The 17,300-nt window shown below is 46.1% G+C and overlaps 1 long non-coding RNA gene across 1 annotated transcript in view; it reads right to left on the reverse strand.

Moving 5' to 3' along the window:
• LOC112551776 overlaps positions 1-17,300 on the reverse strand; it is a 44,556-nt gene that overhangs the window by 1,015 nt on the left and 26,241 nt on the right. The gene's annotated exons all lie outside the window — the stretch shown is intronic.

The raw sequence follows: 17,300 nt of genomic DNA on the forward strand, positions 1-17,300 counted from the left end.
GTCCCCACCCCCCACCCCTTAAGGTGGCACATGCCCACAGGCACCCGTCTCGGGCAGTCCCAGGGGGCACCACAGCCACAGACAGAAACACCGGGCCCCTGCGCAGCTCAGGCAAGCAGGCAGGCTCCAGGGGAAAAAAAGAACAGGCTCACTGCTTTTCTCGGGTGGAGCCTGCCTTCCCGGGCTGCTGCCAGGCTGCCTGCACGGGCTTGCTGCAGAGCTGCACAGAGCCCAGTGCTTCGCTCCGCGGCTGTAGGGCAGCAAACTAAAACTCCTCGGAGGAGTTTGTTTGCTGCACCCCAGGTCATTTAAGGCGTATTACACCGCCGAATTTGCTACAGCAGCTGGAATTACTGAGCCGCCAACACGTGCAAACACCAACATCATTAAAGAGGTGCAAAAGCATTTAACCTGCTTTCAAGTGTCGTGCACACACACCGATCATTTTGTCTATACACAGCCAAAAAGTGAAATTTTAGCAACAGTAAAGTTTTCCTGTGACTCCAGTGGGCAGAATTTCACCATATGCCTCCTGTTTTAGCCTCACCTGCACTCCAAGAGCATCTGTGCTTACATTTATTTGAGGAGTGCAAAACATGCCACCCCACAAACACCTGCAGGATGAAAGCCAAAGTAAAACCTCTGTTTGTAACTTGGCATTAGTTGGGTGTCCTTCCTCCATGGGTGTCCATCAAAAACATTCAGAGGGGGCAGCCATTTTCTGAGACAACATAACACAGCATGTGCTGAGAAAAGCAAAATATACGCCAGGCTCTCCCAGGGAAAATTTACATTTCTTTTCTCTCCATTTGGCTTGCTTGCCTTGAACCTAAAACAGGCATCATCTAAACTGAAAACACAGGTTTGCTCTTTGTGCATGGACAATCCCCTCCTAAAAACAACAGAGTTTGAAAACACCTGTGTGCTACTTACACTTACCGTCGACTGAACCTCGTTTTGTGCCACCATTCATTAATTGTTTTTACTGATAGAAAGAGGGTGGAGTTTTTTCTTTTTTCTTTTTTTGAGATCAGTTTTTCACAAAGGCTTTTGAACATCCTTTCAACCCATGACTTTGAGTCACAGATACATGGATATATTCCTTATCGTTCCTCAAGCACAGAGATCTCTGGTGGGATGCATAAGTATATAGAGTAAAACATTGCTGTGCAATCAGAGTCAATAGGCTCTGTAGTGGTTTAGTACTGTGGAAACCAGATCCTTCCTATCTATCAGTCTTTCTTTGTACTTACGTGATACTTGCCACCTCCATCACAGAAGACCTGAACGTGGGCCCTCAGGATTACAGGCCACCATTCAAAATGTAACCCTCTGTCCAAATATGTGAGAGATCTGGGAAATGAATCAGGTGTCTTGAATCTCAGCCCCTTCCTTTAATCTTCCTGAAATCATCTTTGAGCAAAGCAACTCCACTGGTTAAAGAGAAATAACCCTGAAGCACTGACTGTCGTGGGTACAACACAGGATGAGAGAGGATCCTGTCCAGATATAGCGCTGGGGGTGAAACAGTGCTTCCCAGAGCTTCAGAGGATGCTTGCTTGGTGTAAGATGCTTGTGACACATCGTTTTAAACTATGTTATAAACAAGCTGCTACCAGCTACTTTATAAATCAGCCTGGGGGCTGCGTGCCAGCCTGGCCCATGGAAGCGATTCAAAATCAACCTGTCACAGGTATTTGTCCCGCTTCCAGCCACAGATAGATGTGACAGGTACCAGGACTGATGAGCGTAAGTCCCTCCATAAGTCACTGTGTGGTGCGAGGCAGGAGCAGCTGCAAAATTGTGTTAGCTGTGAAAATATCGCACTCCCAACTTCTTGGTGTGAAATTCATTCCATCTTATCTGGCTATTTTTGGCTCCGTCAGCGTCAAAAGCCCCATCTAGAAACATCTTTATGTTTTTCATAAGAGATGGCTGTGCCCGTGATGGGCCACCGTGGTTTGATTGTTCCAGGCAGATAGAGCACGGTTGCTCTCTGCCGATTTCTGCAGAACGATATTAATTTCATTCCTTGCAAAGCAGATGAAAAGAAATCTAAAGCTCATTTAGAAACAGCACCTGCCCTATAATCACACCTGCCTCTTTATCCTGGACTGTTTCAAAGCGCTGTGCTAATGTAGGAGATGTCATGTTTGGGGCTGAACAGGGAGCCTCCAGAACAAAATAGAGGCAGGGTTATCACCTGAGCTAAGGCTCCGGATTTAGGGCAGAGGGTATGGTCAGTGCCGAAGCTGGGCTCCTGGTGGCCCCAGGAGAGCTTTTAGTGTCAGGCTCCCCACTCGCCAGCGATAATGACTTTTTTGGCTGCAAGCCTGGTATCAATGTCTTTAAACAAAATTGAGAACAGTTTGTTCTCAATTGACAACATTGGTAGTCCCATACATGTGCAATATTAAAACTTCGTAATTTTTTTCATTTTTGGGTCCCCTTTCTGTCCGAGTGGCTGTCCGGTTCACCCATGCCTGTGTCCGGGTCTGGGTACAGTGGAGTAGCACCTTAGAGACCAGCTGGTCCAGAGAGAAGTGAGAGATTTCATAACAAAACCTACTTTGTCAGATGTGGACTAGCGTCCATCCGTACCATCTAACAAAGTATGTAGTTGTCTGTGAAAGCTTCGGCCTCTCTGAACCAGTTAGTCTCTAAGGGCATCTTTACATGTGCTCCAGGGTGGAGCTGGAAGGTAGAGGGGGCTTTAATTAAAGTGTCTCTGAGAGCTGCTCTAATTAAAACGCCCACAGTGTTACATGTATTCAGTATCCTGAGCTTCAAAATGGCAGTGGGGAAACTTTAACTACAGCCTGTTCGACGAGCTTTAGTTAAGAGCCTCCACCCCCGTTTTGAAGCATGAGGACACTGAATACACATGACACAGAGGCTGCTGGAGCATGCTAATTAGTAGTTGACTTATTTAATCGAGTCTGCTCAGGAGTGTGCTAATTAGCACGTGTTGGAGCAGACATCCAGCTTGTATATAGGTGTCCTAAGGCATCACCCTGTCCTTTCTTCTGCCTGATTTCCAATTAACACCTCTTGTACTTAGGGCAGTAATAGACTTATACTCCTTGTAGATCACTCCTGGAACAGACATGCACACAAACTAGGCCTTGACATGTCTTTCATTGAACCCAGTGACACAGCTCCCAGGAACTTGAATTATTATCGATCACAGTTGTAAGACAGCAGTGACTGCAGCACTCAGCTGAGATCAGGTTTCTGTTTTGTGGGGTGTGATGCACATATCCAGTAAGAAATAGGAGCAGAGCAGGCCAACAGGATGGGTAAAAATATATGAGAACAGATCAAAATCGGCATTTGCAATTCAAAGCTACGGGTAACATTTCTCACTAATTTATAGCAGATGATTCTGTGTGTGAATGCACTTGTTTTTTTTAATTCTTATATCATTTTAGAAGGACTTTTTTTGTTGCAGCAAGGCATGTGTTAAATCCAGACATCTCCACCTCCACCAATGAAGTCTTTTACCTCACTTTATTACCTCTGGTGTAATGATGGGGGAAGCTGGGATGCAGAAGGCTCTCTGCACCCCATTGGAAACATGAATGAATCTTACATAGGAATATAGGACTAAACGAGACCTCTTGCATCATGGCAAGGGCCGTTTCATAGACTTCTGTTCATAAATGTATCAGTTTGTGTTTTAAGTCCAGTTCGGTTTCAGCCCAGAGAGGTTAAGATTAAAGCTATTTTATATCCAAGTGCTGAAATAAAGAACTTAAACCCTACGTGAGTTTAAGTTTAATAAGAGGCCTGGAGGTGATCCTCTGTAGATCCCATTGAGTGAACTGGTTCTTGGCATGCTAGTGTTCAAGGTTTGAGCCCTCTAGACCAGAGGTGTCAAAATCATCTGGCCCAGAAAGCCAGATGAGTCACGGGGCCAGTCTGTGGTCTGGATCCGACCCACAGACCAGCCCTGAGTGCTAGACCTAGGACACAGGGCTGGTCCTGTGGCAGGTCCAGTTCTCAGGTCTGTGTTGTGTCAGGGTTGACATAGAGTTTAGATTATGGTTGTATGGAATGGTTTGGATAGGAGTGATCCTGCCTCAGGCAGGGGGTTGGACTAGATGACCTCTGGACATCGCTTCCAGGCCTACTTCTCTATGGTTCTCTGCACACTGTTCCCCAAGCTATGGGGCTTCCTTGTTTGGTGGGTGATGCATATAATTCAATTATCTGTATCTCCTCAGTGTTTCTAAAGGCCACTGGGAAGCTCAGAGGATGCTGACATGGTGCCCTATAGAAGCTATTTTTGTTGATCATTTTTGTTGATTTGTTGGTCCCCACATGGCCAATATGGAAGGATCAAAGCCTTCCTTCCAGCTCTTCTGAGGGGGTATCTGCAGGCTAAAATGGAAAGTTGTATTCCAGTAGGAACAACCCACATTGCATGCATTGGGTGTGTTACTCGGCTCATACAATTTGAAATAAGAAGCCACCCTTCCTTTCCTGAATGGTAGCAAATTTCATGATCGGAGACAGCTAGAAACCAGCAGCTCCAAGTTTAATGCCAGAGCAGAAATGACTTTAAAATAGTGTCCCTGAATTTTTTTAAGCTACAGTTTGTAGTGGAATGATACGTGTCAAATGTATTATCCACATTGATATTCACATTGTCTCTCTTCCCACAGCCAGAGATACATATACCTCACTTCAGACAGAGCTGGGATATGTTAAGGACCTGCCATCAGCCTCTCTGAATGAGGATTAAAGTAAAGAGCTCAGAAAGGTGTTTCTGGGTGATCTTAAGGCAATCCCTTCTCAAGGGTGGTGGGTTGGAAGAGCACTTTTACAACAGTAAGAAGAGCTGATTCCTCAAGAATCAAGTAGCAAATAGAAATAAATGTCAGCAGGGCTAGCTACGTAACAATGGCATTTGTCATACTTTGGGATTCATGATGCTATTCTCTGCAGACTAACAATATAAGGCCAGACTGAGATGTCCATGCTCACACTGCATTATTCTTAATTACTGTTTGTATCACCATAGGACATAAAGTCCTCAGCTGAGATCCATGCCCTGTTTCACCTCCACAGAGTAAGAGACAACCCCTGCTTTAAAGACCTCACAGTAATATTTTCAAAAGTAACTAATTTGGGATATGGAGTCCCTGAATGACTTAGGGCAAGAGGCAATGAAGGAGTCAAGGGTTCAAAAAATAAGGTGTTGAAGTGTCTAACTTTTAGACTCCACGACCTTGAGTTAGGAACCCAGGTTGCCTATGGAAAGCACGAGGGAGTGAGGTTCTCCTGAACCCTGGTCAATGCCTGTGGGGGTGTCTACACCATGCAACTTGGTGCAATGGAGACACCTGAGCTAGTTCAGAGACAGGATGTAAATTAAGTCATGCAGAACTGAATGGCCCAGCTAGACCGTTTCTGGCACTTGATCCATCTTGGGTATCCACACTTCACTGATGGCAGTGCACCACACATCCTCCCAAATCTTCCCCTGCCCTAAATGTAGGCACCTGAGTGAGAGACCCACAGACCTAAGTCCTCTCCTGAGGGCAGGCTGCTATGTTCATTCTTTCTGAGAGCTATGCAGGGGGCATGCTTTCCTTTTAACACAGGAGGCAATGATGTGACTCACCCTTTAAATCATGGCCTATTGGTTAGAGCATCACTCTGAATCCTCTATGGGTGCATAGGGCATTGCACCAAGGTCTCCACTTTCTAACGCACATCTCCCAACTCCCTGCTGAGGTTCACATACATATATACATACATACATACATACATATATATACACTTTCGTCCTTCGTGGGTGAAGATGACTGCATCTGAGGAGGGCAGGGAAGAGAAGAAAAGAGAAAAAAAGTGGGAAAGAAAAAGGGAAGGAGAAAAAAGAAAAGAAGAAAGATGAAAAAGGAGAAAAAAGGGAAGAGAACAAAGGGGGGTGGAGGCTACAGGTCCCATGAGTATGCAGGTGACCTGTAAGTCCAATCTTTGCTTTGAACAATCCGATGCAGGAGGGGCAGGACAGCAATAAGGACTGGATACGGGAGGTTTTCATTTTTGAAAATGAAAATGAATGAGGCTCACATAGATGCTTTTCTTTGGCCATAGTAGATATGCCATGAGAACAGCTTCTCCTGACAAAATACAGCCCTGCTGGCTTTTACATTCCAGGAGAATCGCCTTGGCCTTGGCCTTGGCATGTCCAGAACATTTAGCCAGCCACAAGAAAACAGCTGAAAAAACAAAAACAAATATTATCACTCCTGTAAGGAGGTATAAGCAAGGAGTAGGAGGAATAAGACTCCTGCAAGGGGATATAAGACAGGTGAGGAGATGAGTGTGTCAGTGAAGAGGACCAGTGGAGGGTGTGCATGTCAGTCAATGAGAAGGGATGAGAAGGGCAGGGTGGGAAGAGACAGGCTGAGAGGGTGAGTGTTTGAGTGACAGGGGATGAGAGGAACTCGAATGAAGATGAGATGAGGTATCTCTCTCTCTCTGCTCTCCTGTCTGTCCTAGCAGAAATGTTAGCATTCTGAAATTACATGATAAAATGCCACCTTTTAAGTGCATGGCTAGTCCATCAGCTTGCAGAGGGACGGTCCTTATCAATAATGTACACCGTCAATCGCTCCAGTAGAGAACCCAACAGGTAGATTTTTCCCTCTCCTAATCAGCTACAAAGCTCCCTCCTGTCATGTTGAGCACCGCGCTTACTAACTTTTCCCTTGCATCGGCTGGGAAACATGGTCTCAGCTGAGGGGAACAAATTCTCTTTGTCACTTCTGCTGAATGGGAGGCAAAAGGGGATTGTTAGTAAGTGACTGATGGAAGGGTGAGTTAATAATCCCCGATCACCGCTGGTTTGGACTGTCGTCTGCTTTTCATTTGCTTTAAGGAGAAAAGGTCCTGGAACAAAAGGTAGCAAGATTCTCCTCAGCCACTGCAAAACTGAGTTCATTAGCCTGAGGTATAAAAATATGAGCAAACAAGTGAGGATGAGATGCGAATCCTAAATTAGAAATGATTGTCTGGAAATAATTGTGCCAGCCTCCTACTGTTGGCGTTTGTATACACCACGAATTCATAGTCTCCAGCTTGGAAATATAACCAGACACACACATACTGTTGCTGAGGGCTGAATACTGACCCCTTTCAAGTCCTGCAGTTACAAGCATATGTCATAATGCCTAGGTATGGGGGCAGGAGGGGCAGAGTTAAGGTTAAATATGAGAGCTTTGGTAGAAAGCTCAGTGTCTTCCATCATGGGACCAAATTCTGATAGCCTCCCTAGAAAGAAGGGATCTCCTGAGACTTTCAAGACCTGGGTTCAATTCTTGGCTAGAACACAGACTCTCTTTGTGACCTTGAGTAAATCATTTCATCCTCCTAAGTGGTTAGGCCCCTCACCAGTGTCCCCTCTAAGCTGTGTGGTTGTACAGGCTCGCTCATACTGTGCTGCCAGGCACGCCTGTGCAGCCGTGCACACCGCACACCTTAGAGGGAACACTGCCCCTCACTCACTGATTTCTGCTGCAAACAGCACTGTGAGGATAAGTAACAAGTGCAAGGCATTCAGATAATGACTCAGACTAGAGAAACAGAGTACAAATCATTCAATTCACTGTGCCTTGAGTAAGACAGGGCTGAGCCAGAGTGAAGGAATCTGTTCTCAGGGATATCTACAATATCCATTCCCATGTAAATGAGGACTGCACACAAGGACCTTGGGACTCACCCAAGGACACTATCACCTTGTGGCAAGCAGAGAGAGAGCAAGCTGCATCTCTCTAAGAAACTTCTTCCTCTCCATCTAGCCTAACAAGAGCCTGTTTGCCTTCGATCTGCTGCATCGTCTCTGGTACAAGCCCATCTATCTATGAAGTGAGGTGAAGTGGGCAGCAAACACCATACACAGGGCCCTATTCGATTCAGATTCAGCCCGAATCAGGGACAGTGATTCGAGTCGTTGATTCAGATCACTGTCCCTGATTCGATTCAGCCGAATCCAAATCTGAAGATTCAATGCTGATTCAGAGAATCAGCAATCCAGACATAGACACAGCTTTAGAAGTTTTTTCTATGTACCTCGAGGTACCAGCGCGGCTTGTGATCGCTGCAATGTTGGGGTGGATGGAGCGTCCCACAGGAGTGTGGGGGCAGGCCCTCCACATGCTCGGTGGCAAACCCAGAAGTGGACTGGAAGTACTTCTGGTCTACTTCCAGGTCCACTGGGGAGCGTGCAAGGGCGCCCCCCAGCTCGGCAATTGGTCGCAGGGGTCCCCCAGGTGTTCCCCTAGACCCAGGACCCAGAAGTGGACCCAGAAGTGGACCAGTGCTTCTGGTACACTTCCAGGTCTGCTGCCGAGCACACTGGGGACCCCCCACGCTCCTGTAGGACACTCCATACACCCCAGCATCGCAGTATTCACGAGCCCCTGCCACCTAGAGGTATGTAAAAAAAACATGTAAAGCTGTCTCCATGTCCAAATTGCTGAATCTTTCCAATTCAATTCAGAGAGATTAAAGGGACCTCTGATTCAATTCGGAGATTCAGCCACTGAACTGGGCCAAATCTCCACCGAATCGAATCAGGGACCGACGCTTCATACAGCTCTGCTGTGTAGCTGTGGGCCAGAGCATTCCCTAAAGAGTGGCTCATCTCATGCTGGACAGCCTAGACTCCACCCTGCTGCAACTATTAAATAGCTTAAATGGATGAGATACCTAAGGCCCTTTGACGTTAATCCTCGTACACTTTTGATACAGTCTCCCTGCCTTGTGCTTAGTATTTTGAGTATTTTTTCCATCTCTATTACACCCCCGGCATTTGCTAAAAAAATGGACTTCAAGTCTTCTAGCATCCCTTTTTTGCATTCCAAGCTGTGCAACCTTTCTAGTGTACCCCTTAACCTAACTTTCCACATGGAACATAAAAGGTGACTACTCAATATTTGCAATATTTTACAATCATATCCAGAGACTCAGATCCAAATCAGAGCCTCAGTGAGCGGACACCAGGTAAACCTATCCAAAGGCGTGCTCCACACCTGTAGAAGTCAGCCTTTTTAGCAGGCATGCCACAAATTATGCCCTCCCATGTGCCACTCCAATCCCCTTTCCCTGCCTGATCTGTGGCTCTGCTTTCTGCTCGTTGTCCTGTGGTCCCTGCCTAATCTGCTACTCTGCTCCTCACCCTATCTCTCCCAGTGCTGCCTGCACATACAGAGGCTACCCATACCACTCACCGCAGGTTAACCACCCATAATTTGTAGTGCTTATGCAGCCATCCCTCACAATTATACCTTTGAACTAAGCATAGTCAGCACTAAAGGAAGAATCTGTAGCAATCAATTAAATAAGTCTGTTGTTATTGTACCAGCATCTCCAGGGTCTAATGCAGGGGTGGGCAAAATGCAGCCTGCAGGCCAGATGCAGCCCACCAGGCCATTCTATCCAGCCCACAGGGCCCCTAAAAAAGGTAGAAAATTAATATTTATCTGCCCCTGGCTGCCTGTCATGTGGCCCTCAATGGCTTACCAAAGCTCAGTAAGCGGCCCTCCGCCCAAAATAATTGCTCACCCCTAGTTTAATGAGACCCGCTTTGAACTTTGTCAGCCGATAAGTAAAATCACAGAATTCTGGGGAAATCCCAAAATGTCTTGCTTTTGCCTTATTTTGGACTGGAACACATGTTCAGAATTGCAGATTCTCCTTTAAAATAGAAAATCCTTTGCTCTAGATCTATTTGAGAGCAAGCCTGGACTGTGTTAGGGTCGTGCAGGGTCAGCCCATACCCCGAAGCACTTATAATCGAAGAGACAAGATAATATAATCCAAGCAATTCACAGATGAGATAGCAGAGAGACAAAGGGACTTGTCAAGGGGCACTAAGGAGAGCTGGTTCATCTTCTTACTCCCACACGGTTGCAAGATCACCCTTCATCTCCAGCCATGCTATTCACCATGCGCTCCACAGCCGCCGCCGGCGCAGCTCCCATCACCAGCCTTAGCACGTGGTGATAGTTACTACTCCCGGGTTCCACAAACAAGCATCATTCACAGTATAGAAGCAGTGGCCAGAAATAAAACTATAACTCTCCAGCTGTAACAAGAGAAAAGGATTTTTTTCGGTGAAAGGAAACAAAACACCTACGATAGGATTCTTCCTTTATAAGCGGTGCAGCCCAAATCTGATACAATAACTAAATTTGTGCCTTTCAAAAACACATCGCTTTGGAACTCATAACAGAAGAAGTGAAAGGAACAAATTTAGGCTCCAGGTCAGTTCTCTAAGGAGAAGGGAAAGTGCATCATCAATCATTCTGTATTTCCCCATTGCTTTCAGGTCAGAGCCTTAGCAGGCATTTAGAAAGTATTCATAAATGTCACTAATGGATTATTGTTGCATCCTGAAAGAAGATACATTTATTTATGCAGGGAATGCCAATTAAATTCACGGCATGAGATAGATAGATATTGAAATTAATAAGCACCCAGTAAAATGTAAAGTGCAGAATTGATTTTAGATCCTCTGTTATATGCACAGCATGTAATTACGGATAGTAAATTTAAAATGAAAATTTAGATGCTTACAATATGCTTCAGTGAAGTTGTTTGTTGAGATTCACATAAATCCAGAGGATACACATTAGAAGTTCAGACTCGACCATAAAAAAACACAAACTAAACTAGCACTACAACCTTCATGGAGGGAAACAAGAGCAACCCTCACATAGCTCAGCAGCAGGCACCTCTCATCTGAAAAAGTTAATGGCCATGCATCATTTATGCTTTCGGTAGTGGAGGGCAAAAATGAATCGAATAAGTATTTGTTAACACACACGACAGTGTGCCAAATAAAAATGCCAGGAGGCCTATAGATTCCCATTTCTTTATCTTAAATAAATAAGTAAAATTGGTAAGTGGTAATGCATCTACACCAACGTGCAGCCCACTTTGTCAGGCACTCTATATTGCAAACGACAGCTTTGCATTGTAATTTAATACGTGTTTTGCTTTCAAGTGCAGCATCTCAGACACCAGCAAAACAGGCAGAACTACTGGCTCCGCGCTACTTGTGTTTTTATACCACCCTCGTCGATGTGGCTTCAGAAAGCTGAAGGTGGCTGTGGTGTCACTAAGACACATGTGCTTGCTCAGGAAGGTGCTTTGACTAACTGAGGGGTCCCTGATGATGGTAGTGGTTATCAGGTGAAGCCTTCTGGACTTACACGCTAGCATTAGAGTATCCATAGAAAGCTAGCTACTTTAACTACAACTTACTACCAATATTGCCTGCAGCATCTGAATCCCAGTGCCCACTGAAGGGAAGCCCTCTATCCCCAAGCTGGGACAAAGGGAGCTTACTTTGTTGGATAGGGCCCTTGCATAAGGAGAGAGAGAACCTATTTTCATTTTTTGTAGGGGAGAGGGGCGTTGTTCATCTGTTTTTTAAGAGCATCACTTTATTGGAAAGCTTAACTATAAATTGGACTAGCCTTTAGATTCAAGCAATGGAAATGTAAAAACCCCCTCACACCTGGGAGGATAGGTGTAGGCCAGACCCCAGGAGCTTTGAGCCATTGTTCAATTTTTTTCAGCAGCTTAGGTCCATGATCCCTCACTTCCCCCAGGTTTTTAATTATATATGATTAATGACATGCATCTATTTACTGCCCGATTGGGTATATGTTAACGAAGGGGGCTGATTGTGAAAGACCCCTCCTAGATAAGTGAAAATTTAATGATAAATACTTAACAGTGGTTTAACTAGGATGACATTAGATGTTATTCGTTAGGTTTTGACAGTGAGTGTTATTCCTTATGATAATGGGTTTTATTTGCTTAATTGCTTTGTTTGAGTGACTATCAGTAAATACCTAAAAGTCTAAAATGCCTTTTTTGGTTTACATCTGCAAACACAAAGAATGTGGCTTTGCAAGCCTGTCTCTCTGCAAGGTTAGCCAAACTTCACTCCAACCTGTACATTGTGCAGGATGTATATGAGGTGGAGGCACTTAAGCCTAGGCCTCTAATGTCTTCCTTAGACCCACTGGCCTATAGATCAAAGCACTTGTTCGGGGCATGGAAAACCTATGTGATAGGCTCTGCTCACCCTGAGGAGTTATAACCTTCATCTTTTATGTCCCAGGGCAAAACTCTTGCCACTAGGCACAGGCTACGGTGGGACTGGGAAAGGCCCCTTTCTTGTCCTTTGTAGCTACCTAGCAGCTTAGATTCATCATCAAGGGACTAAGAACAAGCAAGCAGGAGTCTCTCTCTATTTCCCAGAGAGGTAAAGCACTGGGAGCAAAGACCAGGCTTCCTCACATGATGCTTCCCTTCCATTTGGCCTAGAAAATGTGAGCATGCGCTATCATTTGGAAAGCTTTCCAGCAAGTGTCCTCACTCCAGAATTTGCAGGAGAGGCCTGGTGGAAGACATTGCCCAAAATCCCTCGGAGGAAAGAGCATAAGCTCATGTTTGGAGACAGGGAAAGAAACCCAGGAAGGTGGTTAATAATAAAGCTCATGGTTGCTGATTTTCTCTGCAGAAGCATGAAGCCCCCACACACGCAATACTCCAGCCCTCCATCCCTAGCCCACCGACCTGATGGGATGTCAGCTAGCTCTCTCCTATCAGATCTCTCCTGCAATCACACTTAACTTGTGATACCTCTCAGCGTGCATCCAGCAGATACTGGAGAGTGGACTGGGCATGTTAACGATCAATGATCTGTTGGTTTTCAGATCACCCTGTGCACTGACTTGTATGGCTGCAACTCCACTGGGCTGCATCCTGCCCTCTGCTACCAATACTTCATGGAGGATAATGCAGATACCTACGATGACCTGACTCCAGTGCCCCCTCCTTTTTCCTCACCCTTCCCCACTTTCCATATTCTAATCACTGCTTCCTTTTTAAAAGCTCTGCTTCCTGCCTTCCTTTCACAGCATCTGATGAAGGAAGCCCACTGCTTGTGAAAACTTAGGCTGTCTTTCTCTGATTTTGTTCGTCTGTAAGATGTAAATCCACCCTGCCTTCTGCGCAACTCCCTATCAATGTCAGTAGTGTAAGTAGGGCTGTCCTGTAAAAAGTTGTTAATATATGCTCAAGAGATCCCAAGTAGAGCCCCCCACGCCCCTCCATTACAGAGGAAGTCTCTGGTCTAGTTAGGCCTCTGCTCTGTGATGCACTTGGTATTAAATAATAAAATGCACAAACAGCCTTTGGAGCAGGTGCCAGAAACCAGCTCTCCCTCCCTCCTCCTGGGGCAATGCCAACTTTTCCTAACCACGGAGGTAGGTTCCCCTCACTCCCCTTAGCTCAAGCATGGAGCTAGGGCAAAGCTACAGCTTCAAGCTGCAATAGTCAGACAGAGAAAATCCCTGAAGGAGTCTGGCCCACAGCAATTTTCCTCCTGGAATGGAAAGATAAAGTATTTGGACATGCTATCTAATTCAACAGGAAGATAATGCAGAAACTTTAGACTCTGGATAATACGCTCAGACAGGCCAGGCTCTGTGGGGACTTGCACAACTGCATTTGAAATCAACTCAATCCTGCTGTACAGAGACATAATTTGAGTAGGGGCTCCAGCAGACAAGCAGATGGAATCAAATAATCTGGAAGGAACAGAAGCACTTATCAGTTGCCCCAAATCGGGTTTGGCCGAGCGCTGGCCTCAGCTTGAAGACACTTGGTAGAAACCACACAAATGTTAGCCACAGACCTCCAGTACAGAGGGTTTCCCCACTAGGTCTGAGGACAATTTCGCCACCGGGCATATGTACTTGCAGAGATCATCAGCAATATGTTATCCATTCAATGGTCTAGTCCTGGTCTCGGGACTGGAGCAGGGCTGTCCAGCTGCGCATGGGGTCCCTGCCCAGCCTTCCCTCTTCCACCACTCCTGCTGCTGCTATAGGATCTCTGGGCTCCCATTCCCTCCTCCAGTTTCTGTTTCCTGCCCCCACCCTGGGGGTCGGGAAGAGCAGCAGGAGGGGACCCAGGGAGCCAATGCAGTATGGGGTGCAGCTCCCAGCCACTTAGAAACCAGACATCCCTGCACGAGAGTAATGCACACAAAAACGATAGTCATAAGAGGGTCCTTGGGACTGCACAGAGTAAGGACATCTCAATGATTACCAAAATCTGTTGACTGCTCTTTAGTGAGTGTCTGTTGACGGCTCTTTAGTCTATGTGGAATAAGCTAACAGTAACCTGGCACCGTTGAGTTTCTGCATAACAAAGTTTAAAAAGTTAAAAGTTTCAGCGGTGAAATTTGGCACCGCTGGGCACTCTGAGCCATTCGCCCCTGTTCTTACAGACCTGCTGCCCCTGTAAAACCCAGATATAACTGAACTGTACATACTTCAAGGGAACATATCTCGAGAGCATCCACTATCCATTACAACCCTCCACTCAGCACCCATTAGACATTAAACTTCCCCTAATCAGGAAAGGTGTAAGCAACTTCAGGGAGACCTTGACAAATTGGAAGATTGGACCAAAAAAAAATTCATGAGGTTCAATAAGGACAAGTACAAAGTCCTGCCCTTAGGGCAGAATAATCCCATGCAGCGGTGCAGACTGGGGGTGACTGGCTGGACAGCAGCTCTGCAGAAAAGGACCTGGGGGGGAGAGTGGACAATAAGCTGAATATGATCCAACAGTGTGCCCTTGTTGCCAAGAAGGCTAATGGCATCCTGGGCTGCATTGGTAGGAGCGTTGCCAGCAGATCGAGGGCAGTGATTATTCCCCTCTATTTGGCACTGGTGAGGCCACATCTGGAGTCCTGTGTTTAGTTTTGGGCCTCCCACTACAGAAACGACGTGGAGATAGTCCAATGGAGGGCAACAAAAATGGTGAGGGGGGTGGAGCACGTGACTCATGATGGGAGGTGGAGGGACCTGGGCTTCTTTAGTCTGCAGAAGAGAAGACTGAGGGGGATTGAATAGCAGCCTTCACCTCCCTGCAGGGGGGCTGCAAAGAGGATGGAGCTGGGCTGTTTTCAGTGAGGGCAGATAACAGGACAAGGAGCAATGGGCACAAGCTGCAGCAAGGGAAGTTGAGGTTGGATATTAGGAAGAACTTTCTAACTAGGAGGGTAGTAACACACTGGAACAGGTGACCCAGAGAAGTTGTGGTATCTCCATCCTTGGAGGTTTTTAAGACCGGGGTAGACAAATCTTTGGCTGGGATGATGTAGTTGGGGCTGGGCCTGCTTGGAGCAGGGGGGTGGACTAGATGTGACCTCCTGAGGTCCCTTCCCCCCCTCATTTTTTTAGGACTCTGTTACTAATTCCTGTGGAGTGTCAGTGCTACCGTAAGTGCTTTCCTAAATCAGGATCTACATACCAGCTCGGTGGCTATTATAAATATGATTCCCGTCAAGAACTAATTGAATTTCTCTGCTCAAGATTATAAGAGCCCTGGGTGCCACAACTGAAGGAATTAACAGGATGTGAAGAAAGTGGCTTTTCCTCAGGACTGATGAAGCCCACAAAGCACTTGGAATTTTATTTTTGCAGCTGACATTTGTCCTAGTTTTTCTGCCCAGCACAATATAAATCCTGCCCTGAAATCAGCATTCTTGGGAGAAGCCAGGCCGATGAATGAATTGTCATGCCAAAGGAAGATATATTATCATCACGGCAACAGCCATGGTTGCTGGCTGAGTCCCTGCCGTGCTCCCCCCTAACTTCCATACTCTGGCCTTACATAAACCTACATGTTTTCATGTGTTTTCATCCATTTCCCAGAGAAGCTGCTGCTTTGTTTCTTTTTTTCTCCCTGAGTGCTGGGGTCAGATAGCTTGGACTTGAGGGATTAGCACATAATGGCCTATTTCATCATGTTGATACATTGCAAACTTACAAGGCTTAAATTACATCCTGCCAAGCCAACCTGTGTTTAAAGGGCTAGAGAAAGAAAAAGCACACCAGAGCATGCCAGCAAGATCCCACGGGGTTTGCAAATTGGTCCCAGAGAGCCACCTGCAAACATCCCCGCTGCACCTGAGAGCACTGCCAAACAGGACCCAAAGCAGCGTGTGAAAGGAGATGTTCCTTTGTGAAGCCTGCTTGATCGAAAGCCAGAGGCACGGTAACGTATCATGTATTCTTGGGCTAGATGCAAGCATCTTCTGTATTTGTGAAAGGCCAAGAAGCAGGGGTGTCAAGCACAAGAGGATGCTGGCACATTTCTGCTCATCTGGCCTACAGTGTATGGGATTTTGAGAAGATATTCAGTGCAGTGCAGCTGATGTGCAGCCCTAAAATTCAAAGGTAGCAAAGTAAAGGAGATTCACCTGAGGACAGGCCAAGAACTCAATACAGCTGAAAAGGGCTCCATCTTTCCTTCTTGTGAGGCCCTCATAGAGCTAAGCAGATACATTTCCCCACAAGCATCGAGTAGGATTCTCACATTTTTCTACTGGAGCTCTGAACAAACCCAGGCTCTTTCAAAACCATCAGAGCAAACCACACATTTCTTCACCTGTGAAGAACAGACACTGTGGCTGTGTACATACATCTTATATGAGGCAGTCCTTATTGTCCTGGGTTTTGAACAGGAACAAAACAGGAGGAGCACAGCCATTTACGTGCAGTGCTCGCAAGCTGCATCACAGCTCTTCTGCCAGTAGTGACCAGTGAAAGCATACAGAGCAACAGGTTTGTCCCTGAAATGATCTGCAGTATCCTTACAGACACACCATGATGTTCTGGGAGAGGTGTGAGAGCGAGTGATAGCACATTTTATGTCATATACTTCACGGATACTTGAAGCAGGATAACGAGCTGATAGGTCTGTAGGATCCCAGGACAAAATAATTTCTCTTGGGACAAACGTAGGACACTTTTATGTGCGCTCTGGAGGTGAGGGAGGGAAAATGCTTTAATTAGAGCAGCTCCAAAAGCATCTCTAATTTAAGTGCCACAGCATTTTGTGTATCAGCACCCCCACATTTCAAAATGGCGGTGTGGGGTGCTTGAACTAAAGGTCATTTGACGAGCCTTAGTTCAAGTGCCCCACTGCCATTTTCAAGTGCGGAGATGCTGATACATGAGACTCAGGAGGCTGCTGGAGCACAGTAATTACCAAGCTCCAGCAGACTCAATTAATTGAGTCTGTTCTGATGGGCTGTAATTACAGCGCAATGGAACGGCCTCTGCACTTGTGTACAGGCACCCAGAATGTCTGTTTGCAGCCTGAGAGGGAGGTAATCCTTAGGCCATGCAGTGTGCTTATTATTTCAGCATCTTGGAGACTGGGACTCCATTCAACTAAAGAGACACTCC

Source organism: Alligator sinensis, unplaced genomic scaffold (assembly GCF_000455745.1).
Source record: "Alligator sinensis unplaced genomic scaffold, ASM45574v1 scaffold721_1, whole genome shotgun sequence".
NCBI classification, from domain to species: Eukaryota; Metazoa; Chordata; order Crocodylia; family Alligatoridae; genus Alligator; species Alligator sinensis.